Source organism: Mercurialis annua, linkage group LG8 (genome assembly GCF_937616625.2).
Source record: "Mercurialis annua linkage group LG8, ddMerAnnu1.2, whole genome shotgun sequence".
Taxonomy (NCBI): Eukaryota; Viridiplantae; Streptophyta; class Magnoliopsida; order Malpighiales; family Euphorbiaceae; genus Mercurialis; species Mercurialis annua.
In genome coordinates this window covers 30,859,384-30,875,512 of record NC_065577.1, presented here as the reverse complement: position 1 = coordinate 30,875,512, position 16,129 = coordinate 30,859,384, and positions in this window count along the sequence as shown.

Here is a 16,129-nt window from a genome sequence, read left to right as displayed (position 1 = left end):
CATGATGTTCCTCATTACCTCGGACATCTGATGCATAGCACCGTCGAACATTTGCTTGTTCTCTTGCGCTATTTCGCCCCTCATGGCCGAGAAGTCGGCCTGTGATAAAGAAGGGCGAGAGGAAGGAAGCTGGCGTGAGTAGTCTATCATGTCATCGGTCGCGTCGTCGACCTTGTCCTTAGGTAGGCTCCCCTCGGCATCCGTTGTATTCGGCGCCTTGCTTGATTGGTTCACCTGTTTGTCCTTGGCCATGGTTTCTGCTCTATCCGAATCTGATTCGTCTACTATGTCACCTTCCTTCCGTTGTTGTCGGCGTATAGACCGAGCGTGCCTGGAATCGTCTTTAAAGTCCGTTTTTGTGCTAACCATAAACTGTTCCCCAGTGGAGTCGCCAAAAGATGTTCGCCTGGAAATATTCCGGACTCGAATCTTTGAATTTATAATCGGGATCGGTTTGAGGTTTGATACTTTAACGAACCTATGCAGATATTCACAGGGCTTGTTTGGTTAAAAACACTTAACCACGTGATCTAAAAGATAATAATCTGGGAGTCACGGACTCAGGCGAGATTAATACCGAAAACTACTCCTAAATTAAAACAATCCGGAGATTGCGGGATAAAAAGCACTGGGCTTGGTTTTTGATTGATTGATTTGTTGATACAAAAATAATAAAGCTCTGAGCTATTTATAGCTCCTCATACTTAAGACTCCTAATTCAACTAGGACTAAGACTCTGAAAGATAAAATACTCCTATTGAGCTACAAACTCCTAATAAAATAGAAAAGCAGTATTTAAAAGACTTTTTGTTTGGGCCTGACCCCTTCGTAAGCCCACTTGAAACTTCTGACTCAGCACCCTTTTGGGCCGGTGTAAACACTTAACTATAAGACTATATTTTTAAATTTTCTACAATCAAACTAATCCTTACTTGAGGAGATTAGGTCTTTTATTAGAGGCAGATTCTGACCTTAAATTTTAAACGGCTGCATACATGAGTACCGGTCAATCCGTGATTTTAGTTAAGAGAGGAGAGCGTCTTACCAACTCACATACACCTTAAAGTTAAAATATTTAATAATTGAAAGTGAAAGACAACAAGAAATTGTTTACTCAATCTTCTTTGCTCTGACGAGCGTGAGTCCATGATCCAAACTACAAAAATTTTACTAGAAATAAAATGTATTAAGTTACGATAAATTTCACGGGTAAAAACACATAAACTAAAAAAATATATTATCATTAGATATAAATAGATAAAAGGGTATTTGTCAAATAATCATAAATTTTAGAGTATTTTATAATTTGAACATGAAATTTCAACTATGATAATTTTGAACATGAACTCTAAATATTTAGACTTCGAAATATGAAGCAACTTTTTAATAAAAAGTTCTGATGTAAACGGCATAATAATGATACATTTCAGCAACAACATGAATATTTTTCATCAGAAAATTATTTGAAATTTCAAATTGTCAAAAATTGATAATTTGTGTTTTAAATTGTCAAGGCAAAACTTATATGGACGTCTATGTATTCTTCGGCGTTTAGTCAATAAATTATTTGTAATAAATTTTATTTTACTTAATCCCAGTACAATTATTCATTCGATAATTCAGTTTCTTAATGAATAAAATTTTCTGTGTGTACTCACTTGCTAATAAACTTGAAAACACAATAAATTTATAATTTGATATTCAATTAACTGGAAAGAAGTATAAATGTGTTCTGGTGCAAGCAATTTATGCGAAATTATGTGTTTATTTTTGTAAATCAACTTTATTAAGTTATACATAAAATATTGGATAGTTAATATACCATGTAATAACTATGAATAAAGCCCCATTTATGTTCTAACTTTAAAATGTTATATGAATATATATCTGAAAAGAAATCTAAAATTAAAAACTACTGATGATAAATAAATAATCAAATTTAAAAAAAATTGTCAATTCTTATCAAAATAAGCAACTCATTACTGGAAAAAATATAATATCTGATAACAAGATATATGGAACATCCTCAAAATAAGGTCAAATACATAGTTGAACCTTAATAACCGAACATAACATATCAACCGATCATACTATGCAAACGGGACAGACCATAAAATAACCGAGCAAGACGTATCAACCGATCACACCACGTCTAAACCTAGACAAACAGGTATGCTACGATAACTGAGAAGGACGCATAAGATAACAAATAAATAAACACATAACAAGAAGATCATAAAAGATCTGAATAAGGTACTCCTTGATTATAAAGACACAATCTGACAGAAGGTGCACAAGGTACACTGACAATGTCGACATTTTCTGCCATAGACAAAAGGAACAAAATCAGACTTTTCGAATCAAATAAAGCCACATCAATACCAAAATACAAGTAATCATCAATTCACTATAAAAAACCCAAGAAAAATAGGTAAAAAGGTTAATACTCTTTTTCTCTTAAACTCTTATACAACTCCTCTTCTCTTTTCTTTCTTACGCTTAAAACGTTTACTGACTTGATCATCAGAGAAGTTTTCCAGAATTCTTTTTCGGCGCCCTTCAAACGATCATGTTGTGGATTTTCATGTGACTCCTGAGAGCTTACCCGACCAACCTCGGCGGATTCTCAAGTTATCATTTGGCATCGTGTGTAGGAAAGAAAGATAAGAACGTTTTCGAAGATGGAAGAAGACGACCCCATCATACGAGACTCGGGAGCCATACCCAACACCAATAGCTCAACCGGAGACAGGCTCAACGCCTCTTTGGGAAGAGGCACTGGAGATAGTTTCTTCTGCCCGGTCACGCTATCTGGTGGTTATACTCACTTAGCCACCACTTCCGGAGTTACAAACCAATACCCATGGGCAATGCCCTTCATAGGATCTTTCTCATCAACCTTAAAGAACCTAGCATCATTCTTCACCCATACACCACATATACCTCGAAATAATTTGCTCAGACCTGACATCGCCCCCACCAACTTGGCATTCACAAACAACAAGACACCAACCCCGGTATCAACACATGTGACCAAAGGCATAAACCCTACCCCTGCCCAAATATAGGAATACATTGAATACCATGCTCTGCAGTTGGCATTTCTCCAACAAATGCAACAAGCCCAACCTCGGCCTCCATCCCCCCCATCACATCTCGAGAAAACACCATACCACCACCTTACATACCCTCAGCACCTCCCCATCCCCCTAAATTCTATAAAGGACAACTGATATTCACCTATCCACCAAAAAACACCACCTCAAAAGAAAAAACCAGAATACCCTCCCAAGAAAAACAAAAATCTGAATCAGCTTAGGCTCAGAACCCAAGATGAACGAAGGAAAACACCGAGAGGGTAGATATTAAGGAGGGCGTACATAGCTCTAGAGCCGAGTCCAGCCGAAGAAAAGATCTGGAACAAGAGATAATAGAGCGGGTGCGAATCGAGATGGAAAAGGTTAGAAAGAAAGAAGCAAAACGGCAAACTACCTCAAGATCAAAAATCCCTTGGCATCTGATATATGAGATGAGGCTTTTCCATTGAACTATAAGATGCCAACATTACATTACTATAACGGAAATAGTGACCCGACTACACACTTGAGTTATTTTTAAGTCACCATGATGGTTCAAAGCTTGTCTGAAGCAGCAGTATGCAAGATTTTCCCATCAACGCTTAAAAGGCCCAATGACTATATGATACCAAAGCTTGAAAGAAGGTTCCATACTCAGTTTTGACGAGTTGGCAAAGGCCTTTCAGACCCACTTTCCACCGACCATACAGAGAAGAAAATGATCCAGTGACCTCAAGCTGTGCTACCAAAAACTCGAAAAGAATTTAAAAACTTTTGTTATCAGGTTCAACGAAGAAGACATACTAGTAGAAGACCTAAATGATGATACAACCATCGACGCCATGAAAGACAACAATATTATAAATGAAGAGAGAATGAAAAAAGCAGCCAGCTCGGCAACACAGTCCAACGCACGACGACCATCATTCAGCCAAAGCAACAGACAAGACCAATTCAAACCTAGAGAGAAAAGGCCACCAATGGCACCCCGAATATAAAATCATTAGCCAGTAAGAACAGAGGATCGGGCATACATCCCTCTTAACACACCAAGATCACATATCTTGATGTGGATCCCGAACAACAATGAACCAATCATATATCCACCAAAGTTGTAGTATGAATGGGATAGGAAGAGATATTGCTAGTTTCATGACACACACAGACATGTCACTGAAGAATGTGAGAGCCTAAAGAAAGAGATTGACCGATTGGTACAGGTTGGTCGGCTGAAAGACTTCGTATCACGGAGTAAAAGCATTAATATCGGAGGAAATAACCGGGGAGAACATAACAACAAAAGAGATGAAGGACCACCACCAAAAAGGCAAAACATAGCACGGTAATTAACACGATGGCCGGGGGTATGGCCGACCCGAGTACAAGTGAGGTAGGAGAAAAAGGCAGAAGATGGTAATGAATATAGAAACCACAACTCCGCTACCCGAAGTCAGCTTCAGACCAAACAACGGAGAACGAGCCAATTTTTTGCATCAGGACCCCGTTATGATCTCGGGTCTAATAGAAAACTTCTGGGTGATGAGACAGCTGGTAGCCGAAGGGAGTTATGTAAATTTAATCATGAAGGAAGCATGTCTGGGGATAGGCTACTCGGTACTAACTTGAAACCAGTCAACACACCCTTGGACGGCCTCGGAGGATCAACGCTCCGGACAGAAGGAGTGGCCGAGCTCACTGTTGAGTTGGGGAAAGATAACGGGATCTCGACATGAGGTTTAGTCGGTATTACAAAAAAATTCAAATCATAGTTCATGGCAGTGGACATGCCACTGGCTTACAATGTCATTTTGGAAAGACCGATGTTGTACAACACCGGAGCGGTCATATACATCTGATATCTCTCAGTGATACCCATAGAGGAAGGGGTCGTGACGGTGAAGGGAAGGCAAGACATAGCCAATATGTGCTACTTGGTGTCCATGAAACAAGTGTCTAAAACACTAGCCATTGAGACAATGCAAATCCCAGATTTCGATGAGGGCAAGTTAGAACCACACTTAAAGGTAGAAAAGGTAGACCTAGCAGGGGTTAACCCAAGATCAGTCATGATCTGAGAAGAACTACCAAGCTCAGCAAAGCAAGGAACCACTAGTATGCTCGTCAGAAATGAGGTAGAATTCGTCAGCACACCGAGAGAAAAAGAAAGAGTAGATCCCGCTATCATCTCACACAAGTTGAATGTGGATCCCAGCTACAAACCAGTAAAGCAAAAGAAGAGAGACTTTGTGGTGGATAGACAGATAGCTATAAGAAACGAGGTGGACAAGCTAGCGGCAACCGATTTCATTAGAAGAGTATATTATCCATAATGGCTATTCAACGTAGCGCTTGTAAGAAAGCCGAATGAAAAATGGAGACTTTGCATTGATTTAACAGATCTAAACCGAGCATTTCCCCAAAGATAGCTACCCTCTGTTAAACATTGATCAGCTAGTAGACTCTACTAGCGGATATGAAATCTACTCGTTTATGGACACAGCGTAAGGGTATCATCAGATACCTATGCACAAAGATGACGAAAAGAAAACAAGTTTTGTCACGGATGTGGGGGGGGGCTACTGCTACAAATAAATGTTGTTTGGCTTGAAAAACGGCGGAGCAACTTATCAACGGCTGATGAATTTCGTGTGAAAGACCATATTGGCCAAAAGATGAAGTATATGTAGACGACATCATCATAAAATCCAAGAAGGTAGAGGATCACGCAAAAGACCTAGAAGAGTTATTTTTATAGCTTAAAAAATACAACCTCAAGTTGAATCCAGACAAGTGTACTTTCGAAGTACCGGCAAGGAAGTTCCTAGGCTACCTTATCTCACAAAAAGGCATTGAGGCAAACCCGGAGAAAACAAAAGCAATCATAGACATGCAAGTGCTAAAGACGGCCAAGGAAGTCCAGAAATTGAACTGTCGAATCACAGCCCTTAGAAAATTTGTATCAAACTCGGCTAAGAGATGCCTTCCGTTTTTCAAAACCTTGAGAAACGTGAAAAAATTGAGTAAAATCCTTTGAAGAGCTCAAAACTTTCGTAAGCTCCCCACCTTTGCTCGGCCGACCAGAATCAAGAGAAATTTTAGACTTATACCTAAGTGTTACCAACGAAACAGTAGCCTTAGTATTGGTCAAAAAAAAGAAGGAAAACAAAGACTAGTGTACGACACGAGCAAGGTGTTAAAAGGGCCCGAGCTCAGGTATTGCAAAATAGAAAAAATTTCTTTCGCACTCATCCAGACTGTGGACAAACTGAAAAGATTCTTCCAAGAACACACAATAGTAATCCGAACAAACAAACCTTTGAAAAAGCCCTGGGCAGACCAGAAACGTCAGGAAGATTGGTTAATTGTTCACTTATGCTAGGAGCATATGTCATCAAGTATAAGCCAAGACCGTCGCTAAAAGCACAGATCCTAGCAAACTTCGTAGCCGACACAACAACACATGATCAGCCTACAGCGGTAGACGACAACATATTTAGTTGGACTAGTGGTTGGGGCTTCAAATATGGTCGGTTCAGGAGCAGGGATGGTACTCATCGGCCCACATTCCATAAAATACAGCATTCGACAAATTTGAATCTCCCGACCACAAACAACTTGGCAGCGTACGAGGCTTTGATTTTTGGTCTAAGGATGGCAACAATAGTCAAAGCATAATTCTTAAAAATTTAAAGCGACTTATAATTAGTCATCAATCAGGTGCTTAGTACTTTGAAATTAAAGACCCTGATATGAAAATGTATGCGGAAAGAGTTAAAGAATTCCTAACCAAACAGACCGAGGATGGAGGAAAATGGGAGTAAGAGCAAATCTCGAGAGAAGAAAACAAAGAAGTAGATATACTTGCAAAATCTGGAGCTACAAAAGAAATGATAACTTGTAACCTCGAGTCGTAGCTACCTCTGATGAACACTTCCAGGCCGTACCTACAAGGTACGAAACAACCGTGAGAAGGGTGCCGGAAGGGGATTCCGGCAAACCACTCCGACGGTCTAGTCAGTAACTGCTTTAGTGAGAGAAAGAATAAGAAGTGAAAAGAGACTAAGAGTTTTAGAGAGAGAAAGAGAATTAAACCTTTTTACCTACTTTCCTTTTGCCTTTTATATTAAGTTCTTTGTTTCTCTTTGTCTGGCCGACAGGTCTGACTTCATTCTCTTTATCTGTGCAGCTGTTTTGTCTGGAATGTCAGAGTACGTTCTGACAGATTTGTCCCGTGTGTTCGGAGTGAATGTTAGAGTACGTTCTGATCGGTTTGTGATGTTGTGACATTTCGGTTTATTCTTTATTAGTTGCGTTTGGTGTATTTCGGTGAGACCGAGATGTGTTGTGTGTCGCCCCTGATGTGTTCTGTTTGTTATGTTTGACCTTTATCGGTCGGTCCGAGATGTGCTGTGGATTGGCTTATCTCGGTGGGTCCGTTTGTCTGTTTATCAGTTATGTTTGCCCTATATCGGTCGGTCCGAGATGTGCTGTGGATTGGCTTATCTCGGTGGGTCCGTTTATCTGTTTATCACAAGTCCCCCCCCTGGCTTGTTGGATATTTATGTCCAAGGATTTTATGTCCGAGTGTGTTTTGCTTTTATTGTGTGTATTTATTGTCAGCGCTTTTGTTACACGTGTCTTTTGTTTGCTGTTTGTGTCATAGATGCTGTCTCCCACTAGCACATTTATTGATGTGTCCTTTGGTTTTGGTGCGTTTTTTGAGGTGACTCTTCAGTTGCCCCTGTTCGGTTTCTATAAAAACCTTTCTTTGTTTAATTTCTCATTTTCTTTTCTCTTGATTTTCTTTTGCTCTCTCAACTGTTCTTTTGCTTTCCTTGCTGTTCTTGCTGTTCTTGTTGTTCTTGCTGTTCTTACTGTTCTTCTTTATCTTCAAGATTTAATTGTAAGTTTTCCCGTTTTTCTTCTGTTTGATCTGTTTTTAATTTTTGCCTGTGTTTGTTTCTGTTCTTGCTTGTTTGTTCGTTGATCTTGCATACTTAGGGTTTATTTCTGTTGATTATCTGTTTTTCTTTTTGGCCTTTAGTGAATAAATGTCGGGCGAAGAAGATTCTCAGAACCTGTCCGAGCGAGACCTAGATATGAATATTGATGAGGACCTTAGTAGTAGTGATAGTGATCCTGTCGAAGATACCGAAGATGGTATTGTTGGTGAGAATAGGTTAGATGATTTGGTCTGCTCGGAAGCGACTTCGTATGCTCGGCCTAGGCGTGTTAGACCTAGGAAGTCCAAAACTGCTGCTGTTAGGAGGGTGATGATGGAGACCACCTTTGCCGAGCTTAACCAACATTATCTGGACTATTTAGGATCGAAACTTAGGATTCCGGACGGTTACACTTTAGAATTGTCTCCTCCGGGTATAACCATAAATGCCCCTGTAGACCCGGGGTATGTAATTGTTTGTGTAGAGCATCTTCACTCTGGTGTTAGGATTCCCTTTCAGACCGACTTAGTTGAGCTGCTTCGGTGGTATCAGATGCCTTTGAGTCAATTTCATCCGAACGGTATTAGGCATTTCTTTACCGTTCGGGCTCTTTGTTTGAAAAATAAAATACCTTTTTCGGTAAAATTTTTTGCTAGTATGTATGGTTTAGTTTATAATGGCGAGTATGACTTCGCCTATTTTAAAATTCTTAAGTCGGAGCCTAGGCGAATAGTTGAGAATGTTACCACGTCCCTTAAACGTTTTAGGGTGGACTGGTTTAGACTTAGGCATCCCTCGGCTTTTACCGAACTGCCTCGCTGCTGGTCATGTGTGTCTCCGGAGCATACTTTCATTAGGAGGGATAAGATCCGAGAAACGGCACATGCTCGTCTTCAGGTTTTGTTGGGGCAGATCGGCCCTGTGAACACTGAGGAGCTCATTCCTCGGTTGAGGATTGTAAAGTTTAACCCTACTCGCCAAGGTTGTTCTCGGTTTTTTTTGTAGTTTTTGTTTGTTTCTTGTATTTGCTTTGGCATAAGTGTGTCGTTGTGTTGTACGTCGGTGGTTTTTAATTTATTTCGTTATTTTGCTTTTGTAGCGATGGATATGGATGCTTTTACTGCTGGGAGGCGACCTAGACCGACCAAGGGACAGACGTCTCGGACTGTGGATGCTTCTCAGCCGAAGATGGCTGATGTACTTAAAGCTGGTGGTCCCGGTATAACTTTGGAGGCAGTCCCTCCTCTTGCTGAGAAGAAAAGGAAAAGAGGGAAGACTGTTGGCAAGAGGCCTTCTGATCAGGGTGTTGACCCTTTGTCTGCTGAGATTGATGCTTTTGAGGATGCGTCGGGTGACGAGAGGCCGAATGAGCCTGTTGTGTTGGCTTTGAATGCCGGTATGGCTGCTGCTGGACCGGGGGTTGAGTCCGTGTCTATCCCGGTTTTTAACGCCGATTTGCCGGTGACAGATAAAGGTCTGTCTCGGAAGGGGAAGGGGAAGGCTGTGGATACCGCTGAAGTCCCAACTGAGACTACAGCTGATCCGGTTCTGACTTCATCTGCCATTGCTCGGTATTTGAAGAGGAAGACGTCGGCGGATACTGTTGAGAACTATCCTACTGCGCTTTCCCTGGCCCGTCTCTGTTCTCTCCCGAAGGATGTCGATGGTATGAAGATTGTTCATCCTCGGGATTTTATTGATGGGGGTTGTTCGTTGGCCTTTCAGGTAGAAAAATTTTTTTATTTTGTTTATATGTATTTTTATGTGGTTTGTGCTGATCCTGATTTTTATTTTTGATAGTTGATCAACCACCTGCTCGGTGCCCGTTCGGTTCAGGACGACTTAGTTAACCAGGCGTCTGCTGATCGGGAGAAAGCCGAGTCTGCTGCTGCTGCCTTGGAGTCTGAGCAGATTGCTCGAGCCAATGTTCAATCTGTGCTGGACAATCATATCAATGAGTATAATGCGCAGATTGCGGATCTAAAGAAAGAGGTGGCTAACTTGACCGAGGCTCGAGTTGAGCTAAAACGAAAACATGAGTTGGAGCTCATCAAGCAGAGAGAGCAGCATGATGCAGTTTTGGCCGAGCAGAAGCGGTTATCTTCGGAGGAGCTGGAGAAGGCTATGAAGGCTGTTCGAACCGAGGTTACCGCTGAGTTTGGTCAATTGACTGACCTTCTGGAGGATGATCTGAAAGATAGAGTGGGGCCTCTGTTGCTCCCTGACGCTGATCCGGAATGTCTGTATCTGGACGTAGCTGCTATGTACGAGGTGTTCCTGCGCAAGAAGGCCGAAGTGTCTGATGCAGCTACTGAAATGATAGCCGAGCTGAGCAAAGAGTTTGATCGGATAGATCAAGAGAATGCCCAAGTTGCTAGTGACCAGAGGACTGGTCAGACAACTGTTGCTCCCTCGGTGCTCGGCCAGCTTGATGTGAGTCATTATGAAGAGGCCGGGCTGAGTGAGGGTGGTGGTTCCATGTCTGGAAATGGTGCACAGTTTCCCGATGATATTTCTCGGGCTGTAATAGATTAGTTTTTGTAATAAATCAACTTTTTGTTCGGATTGTTCCCCGTGATCTATGTATATAGTTTTCCTTTTTGTTTCATCTGTGTGCTCGGTTTTTATTTGTTTATTTGCTTTTTCTTTGTTTCTATGTTGTTTTAACTTATGAGTTTGTTCGGAGAAAGCGATTGCTTTAAGTCTTTTAAAGCTAGTGCTTTGTCTGGATAAAGCGATTGCTTTAGGTCGTTTAAAGCTATTGCTTTGTTTGGATAAAACGATTGTTTTAAGTCATTTAAAGCTATTGCTTTGCTCGGATAAAACGATTGTTTTTAGTCTTTTAAAGCTATTGCTTTGTACGGATAAAGCGATTGCTTTAAATTGTTTAAAGCTATTGCTTTGTTTGGATAAAACGATTGTTTTAAGTCATTTAAAGCTATTGCTTTGCTCGGATAAAACGATTGTTTTTAGTCTTTTAAAGCTATTGCTTTGTTCGGATAAAGCGATTGCTTTAAATTGTTTAAAGCTATTGCTTTGTTCGGATAAAGCGATTGCTTTGTTCGGATGAAACGTTTTCTTTGTTCGGATTTTGCTTTTTTCTAATTACGGTGTTGCACATTTCGTTTTTGTTTTTTCGTTTTCTTTTATTGATAGGGGAAAAACTTGCATTTTGGGCCTACAGCCGACTTTGACCTAAATGCAAGTGAAAAAACCCCTGACAGACTCGATTAACTGAATGTTGTCTACTGGTAGAATCTTTTGAGAACTCTGGCATTCCAGGTTCTTGGTAGGTCTCTTCCGGACATGTAGGTTAAGTGATAGGCTCCACCTTTTCCCACTTTCTTTACTTGGTAAGGCCCTTCCCAGTTAGCTCCGAGCTTGGAGATGCCTGCGTTTCCTCTTGCTATATCAGCTCGTCGTAGTACCAGGTCGCCTACTTCGAATGTCAAAGGTTTGACTCGTTTGTTATGATATGTTGCCATCCTTTGTTTGTATGCTTCGATGTGCATTAATGCTTGATCTCTTCTTTCTTCTAGCAGATCGAGGCAAATTTTGGTGTTTTCTTCGTTTTGTTGTTCGTCGAAGTATTGTACTCTGATGGTGGGCATGCCAATTTCAACTGGTACCATTGCTTCGCACCCATAGGTCAAACTGTATGGTGTTCTTCCTGTGCCAGCTTTTGGGGTGGTTCTGTATGACCATAGTACATTGTGTAGCTCGTCGGCCCATCGCCCTTTAGCTTCGTCGAGGCGTTTTTTCAGGCCATTAACAATGGTCCGATTGGTGACTTCTGTCATTCCGTTGCTTTGTGGGTGGGTGACCGAAGTGAACCTTAGGTCAATTCCTTTTTCCTTGCAGAACTCTCTGAAGTTTTTGTTGTCGAACTGCTTTCCATTGTCGGTTATGATGGTTTTTGGAATCCCAAAACGACAGATGATTTCTCTTCGGACGAAGCTTCGAACTCGTGCTTCTGTTATGGTGGACACAGCTTCGGCCTCTACCCATTTTGAGAAGTGGTCGACTGCTACTATCAGGAATTTTCGCTGTCCACTTGCCATTGGAAAAGGCCCGACAATGTCTATTCCCCACATGCTGAATGGCCAAGGGCTTACTATTGGGTTTTGTTCTGCTGTTGGCTGATGGTGGACGTTTTGGTGGTACTGACATTTTTCGCATTTTTGTACCAGGTTTGCTGCGTCTTGTGCCAGTGTCGGCCAGTAGTAACCTTGTAGAACAGCTTTTCCATTTAGCTTCTGAACTTCTTTAGCTGATTTTGGCGCCTTCATATCTAGGATTGCTTTTGTTTTTTCTGGGTTTACCTCGATACCCTTCTGGGAGATGAGATATCCTAGGAATTTTCCTGCTGGGACTCCGAAGGCGCACTTGTCTGGATTTAGCTTGAGTTTGTATTTTTTTAGCTTTGTAAAGACTTCTTCCAAGTCTCTCGCATGATCTTCTACTTTTTTGGACTTGACGATGATGTCGTCTACATAAACTTCCATATTGCGACCGATCTGGTCTTTGAACACGAAATTCATTAGACGCTGATATGTTGCCCCTGCATTTTTTAGCCCGAATGGCATTTGTTTGTAGCAGTATGTGCCGTTGTCGGTAACAAAGCTTGTTTTTTCTTCATCGTCTTTGTGCATTGGGATTTGGTGGTATCCTTGGGCTGCATCTATGAACGAGTACACTTCGTAGCCGCTGGTTGAGTCGACCAACTGGTCGATGTTTGGCAAGGGGTAGCTGTCTTTTGGGCATGCTCGGTTTAGATCTGTGAAATCTATGCACAGTCTCCACTTTCCGTTCGGCTTTTTTATGAGCACGACATTGGATAGCCACTCCGGATAGTATACTCTTCTGATGAAACCTGCTGCAAGCAGTTTGTCTACTTCGGCTCTGATGACGATCTGTCTGTCTACTGCGAAAGCTCTTTTCTTTTGTTTGACTGGTTTGTGTTTTGGGTCGACATTGAGTTTATGTGATATTATGGCCGGGTCGACTCCCTCTATTTCGCCTGGTGTATTGACAAACTCGACTTCGTTTCTGATCAGCATGTCGGTTATCTCCTGTTTTACTGGCTTAGGTAGTTCTGCGCCTAATTGGACCGATCTTGGTGTTATACCTGCCAGGCTAACTCTTTCTATCTTTCCGTGTGGTTCGAGCTTTCCTTCATCCGAGTCTGGTATCTCCATTGTTTCAATGGCTAGTGTCTCTGATACCGCTTCCATCGATACCAAGTAGCACTGCTTGGCAATGTCTTGCCTTCCCCTGACTGTTACCACTCCTTCCTCGGTTGGTATTTTCATACACAAGTATTTAATGCATGTGACCGCTCCTGTGCTGTACAACATAGGTCGGCCGAGTATGACGTTGTAAGCAAGTGGCATGTCAACAACCATGAACAGTGTTTTAAATTTCTTAGTGATGCCGACCAAGCCTCCTTCTTTGGATCCGTTTTCTTTCCCCAGCTCTACCGTTAATTCTGCTACTCCTTCGGCTTGTACCGGTGTTCCCCCTAGGCCAACTAAGGGGGTTTTGACTGGTTTAAGATTCAGTATTGAGCAGCCGATTCCGAGGTATGCCTGTTTCGTGATTAGGTTAACTGAGCTTCCTTCGTCTACCAATTGTCTCATCACCCAAAAATTTTCTATCAAACCCGAGATTACCAGCGGGTCCTGGTGAGGAAAATCTATTCCTTCCCCGTCAGTTGGACCGAAGCTCACTTCTGGCATAGTTTTCGCCATTGATATGTTCATTACCATCTTCTGCCTTTTCCGTCTTCCTCGTTTATATTCTGGGTCCATCATTCCGCCTGCTATTGTGTTGATTATTCCTGACACGTTTTGTCTTTTTGGTGGCGGTGCTTCCTCTCTTTTTCCATTGTTATCCCTTTGGTTTCTTCCTCCCGAGTTGTAATTTTTGCTCTGTGCTACAAAGTCTTTTAACCGACCGACTTGTACCAAACGGTCTATTTCTTTTTTCAAGCTTCCGCATTCGTCGGTAACATGGCCGTGACCGTCATGGAACTGACAATATTTTTTCCTGTCTCCTTCATATTGCAGTTTGGGTGGGTATCTCACTGGCTCATTGTTATTTTGTATCCACATCAAGATGTGTGATCTCGGGGTATTGAGTGGGATGAAAGCTTGGTCTTCTACTTTTACTGGTCGGTGTGGGTCTGTTCGCGGCGGACCGGCTTGTTGTTGGTTCCTTGGTCCGAATCTATCATGCCTGGCACTTTGATCGAAGTTAGGCCTCGGTGTTCGGAACGATGTTGTAGTTTGTGCGGCTTTTCGCCGCTGTTCTTCGTCTAAATTTATGTAGTTCCAGGCTCGGTCCATCAGCTGGGAGTAAGTTTGTACCGGGTTTGTTATCAAGTTGTCCCGGAAGGCCATCATTGTCGTGTTGTCTTTCATTGCGTCTATCACAGTATCATCATTCAAATTTCCCACTTCGACCGCTTCTGCGTTGAATCGGCCGATGTAACTCTGCAGACTTTCTCCTGGCTTCTGGTAGCAGAGTTTTAAGTCACTGGATTTTTTCTTTCGTTGTATGCTCGGTGCGAAATGTGTTCGGAAAGCTCTTGCCAGCTCGTCGAAGCTTCGGATGGAGCCTTCTTTTAGGCTTTGATACCAGATGGCAGCTGGTCCTTTTAGGGTAGTCGGGAAAAGTTTGCAGACAGCCGCTTCGGACAAACATTGCACCATCATGACCACTTGGAAACAGCTCAAGTGCGTGATCGGGTCCCCTGTTCCATTGTAATCGTCTAACTGCGGTGTTTTGTAGTTTAAGGGGAAGGGTTCTTCTCGTATTTCTGCCGACAGAGGGTTTCCGATGTTCAGGAAGCTTGTGTTTCTCGGCTCTTTTCTTCTAAATTTCTCCATCTCGGTTCTGACCCTTTCGGTGATTTCTTGCTCCAGGTTCTTTTTCTTTGGGGAATCAGCATCCGAGCTATGCACGCTCTCCTCGATCTCCACCCGTTTTAGTGTCTTTTTATGCCCCTCTGGAGTTTTATGTCCGGTCTGTGTTGGTTCTGGGTTTTGTTCTCGTGGATTTTTCTCGCGGTTTGCTTCCTCGGGTGTTTTTTGGCCTTGGTAGAATTCTTGTGGGTAAGGTGGTGCAGTTGGTATGTACGGCGGAGTGGTAGTGTTATCCTGGGTTGCAGTTGGGGCTGTTGGTCGAGTATGGACCTGTTGTACCTATTGGAGGAAAGCTAGCTGCCGAGTATGAAATTCGATGTATTCTTGGATTTGTGCTGGCGTAGGATTTTGGACTTCTGGGATGGTTTGCCCAGGTGTGGGGGTGGCGTTCGGGGTGAATGTGAGGTTGATGGGGGTTACGCCTGGGCGTAAGAAGGTTTGAGTGGTTTGGTGCGTAGGGGTGGAGTATGATGTTGGAGGAACGTTACTCGACGACGGCATTCCCCACGGGTAATAAGTAGTAATCCCCGACAGAGGGCTCGGGTGAACGCCCGCCATCGATGTAGTGACCGGGCAAAACGAGCTTTCGCCCCCAGCTCTTCTCGGTGGAGCGTTGAGTCCCTCTCCCGTTCTACTGCTTTGCGTATTATTGTCTCCGATTGCAGGATCATCTCCTTCTACTCTACTCATCCTATTAGTTTCCAAAAGGATAGAAAGGGGGAAGCTTTCTTATTTTCTTTCCCACAGACGGCGCCAAATGATAACTTGTAACCTCGAGTCGTAGCTACCTCTGATGAACACTTCCAGGCCGTACCTACAAGGTACGAAACAACCGTGAGAAGGGTGCCGGAAGGGGATTTCGGCAAACCACTCCGACGGTCTAGTCAGTAACTGCTTTAGTGAGAGAAAGAATAAGAAGTGAAAAGAGACTAAGAGTTTTAGAGAGAGAAAGAGAATTAAACCTTTTTACCTACTTTCCTTTTGCCTTTTATATTAAGTTCTTTGTTTCTCTTTGTCTGGCCGACAGGTATGACTTCATTCTCTTTGTCTGTGCAGCTGTTTTGTCTGGAATGTCAGAGTACGTTCTGACAGATTTGTCCCGTGTGTTCGGAGTGAATGTTAGAGTACGTTCTGATCGGTTTGTGATGTTGTGACATTTCGGTTTATTCTTTATTAGTTGCGT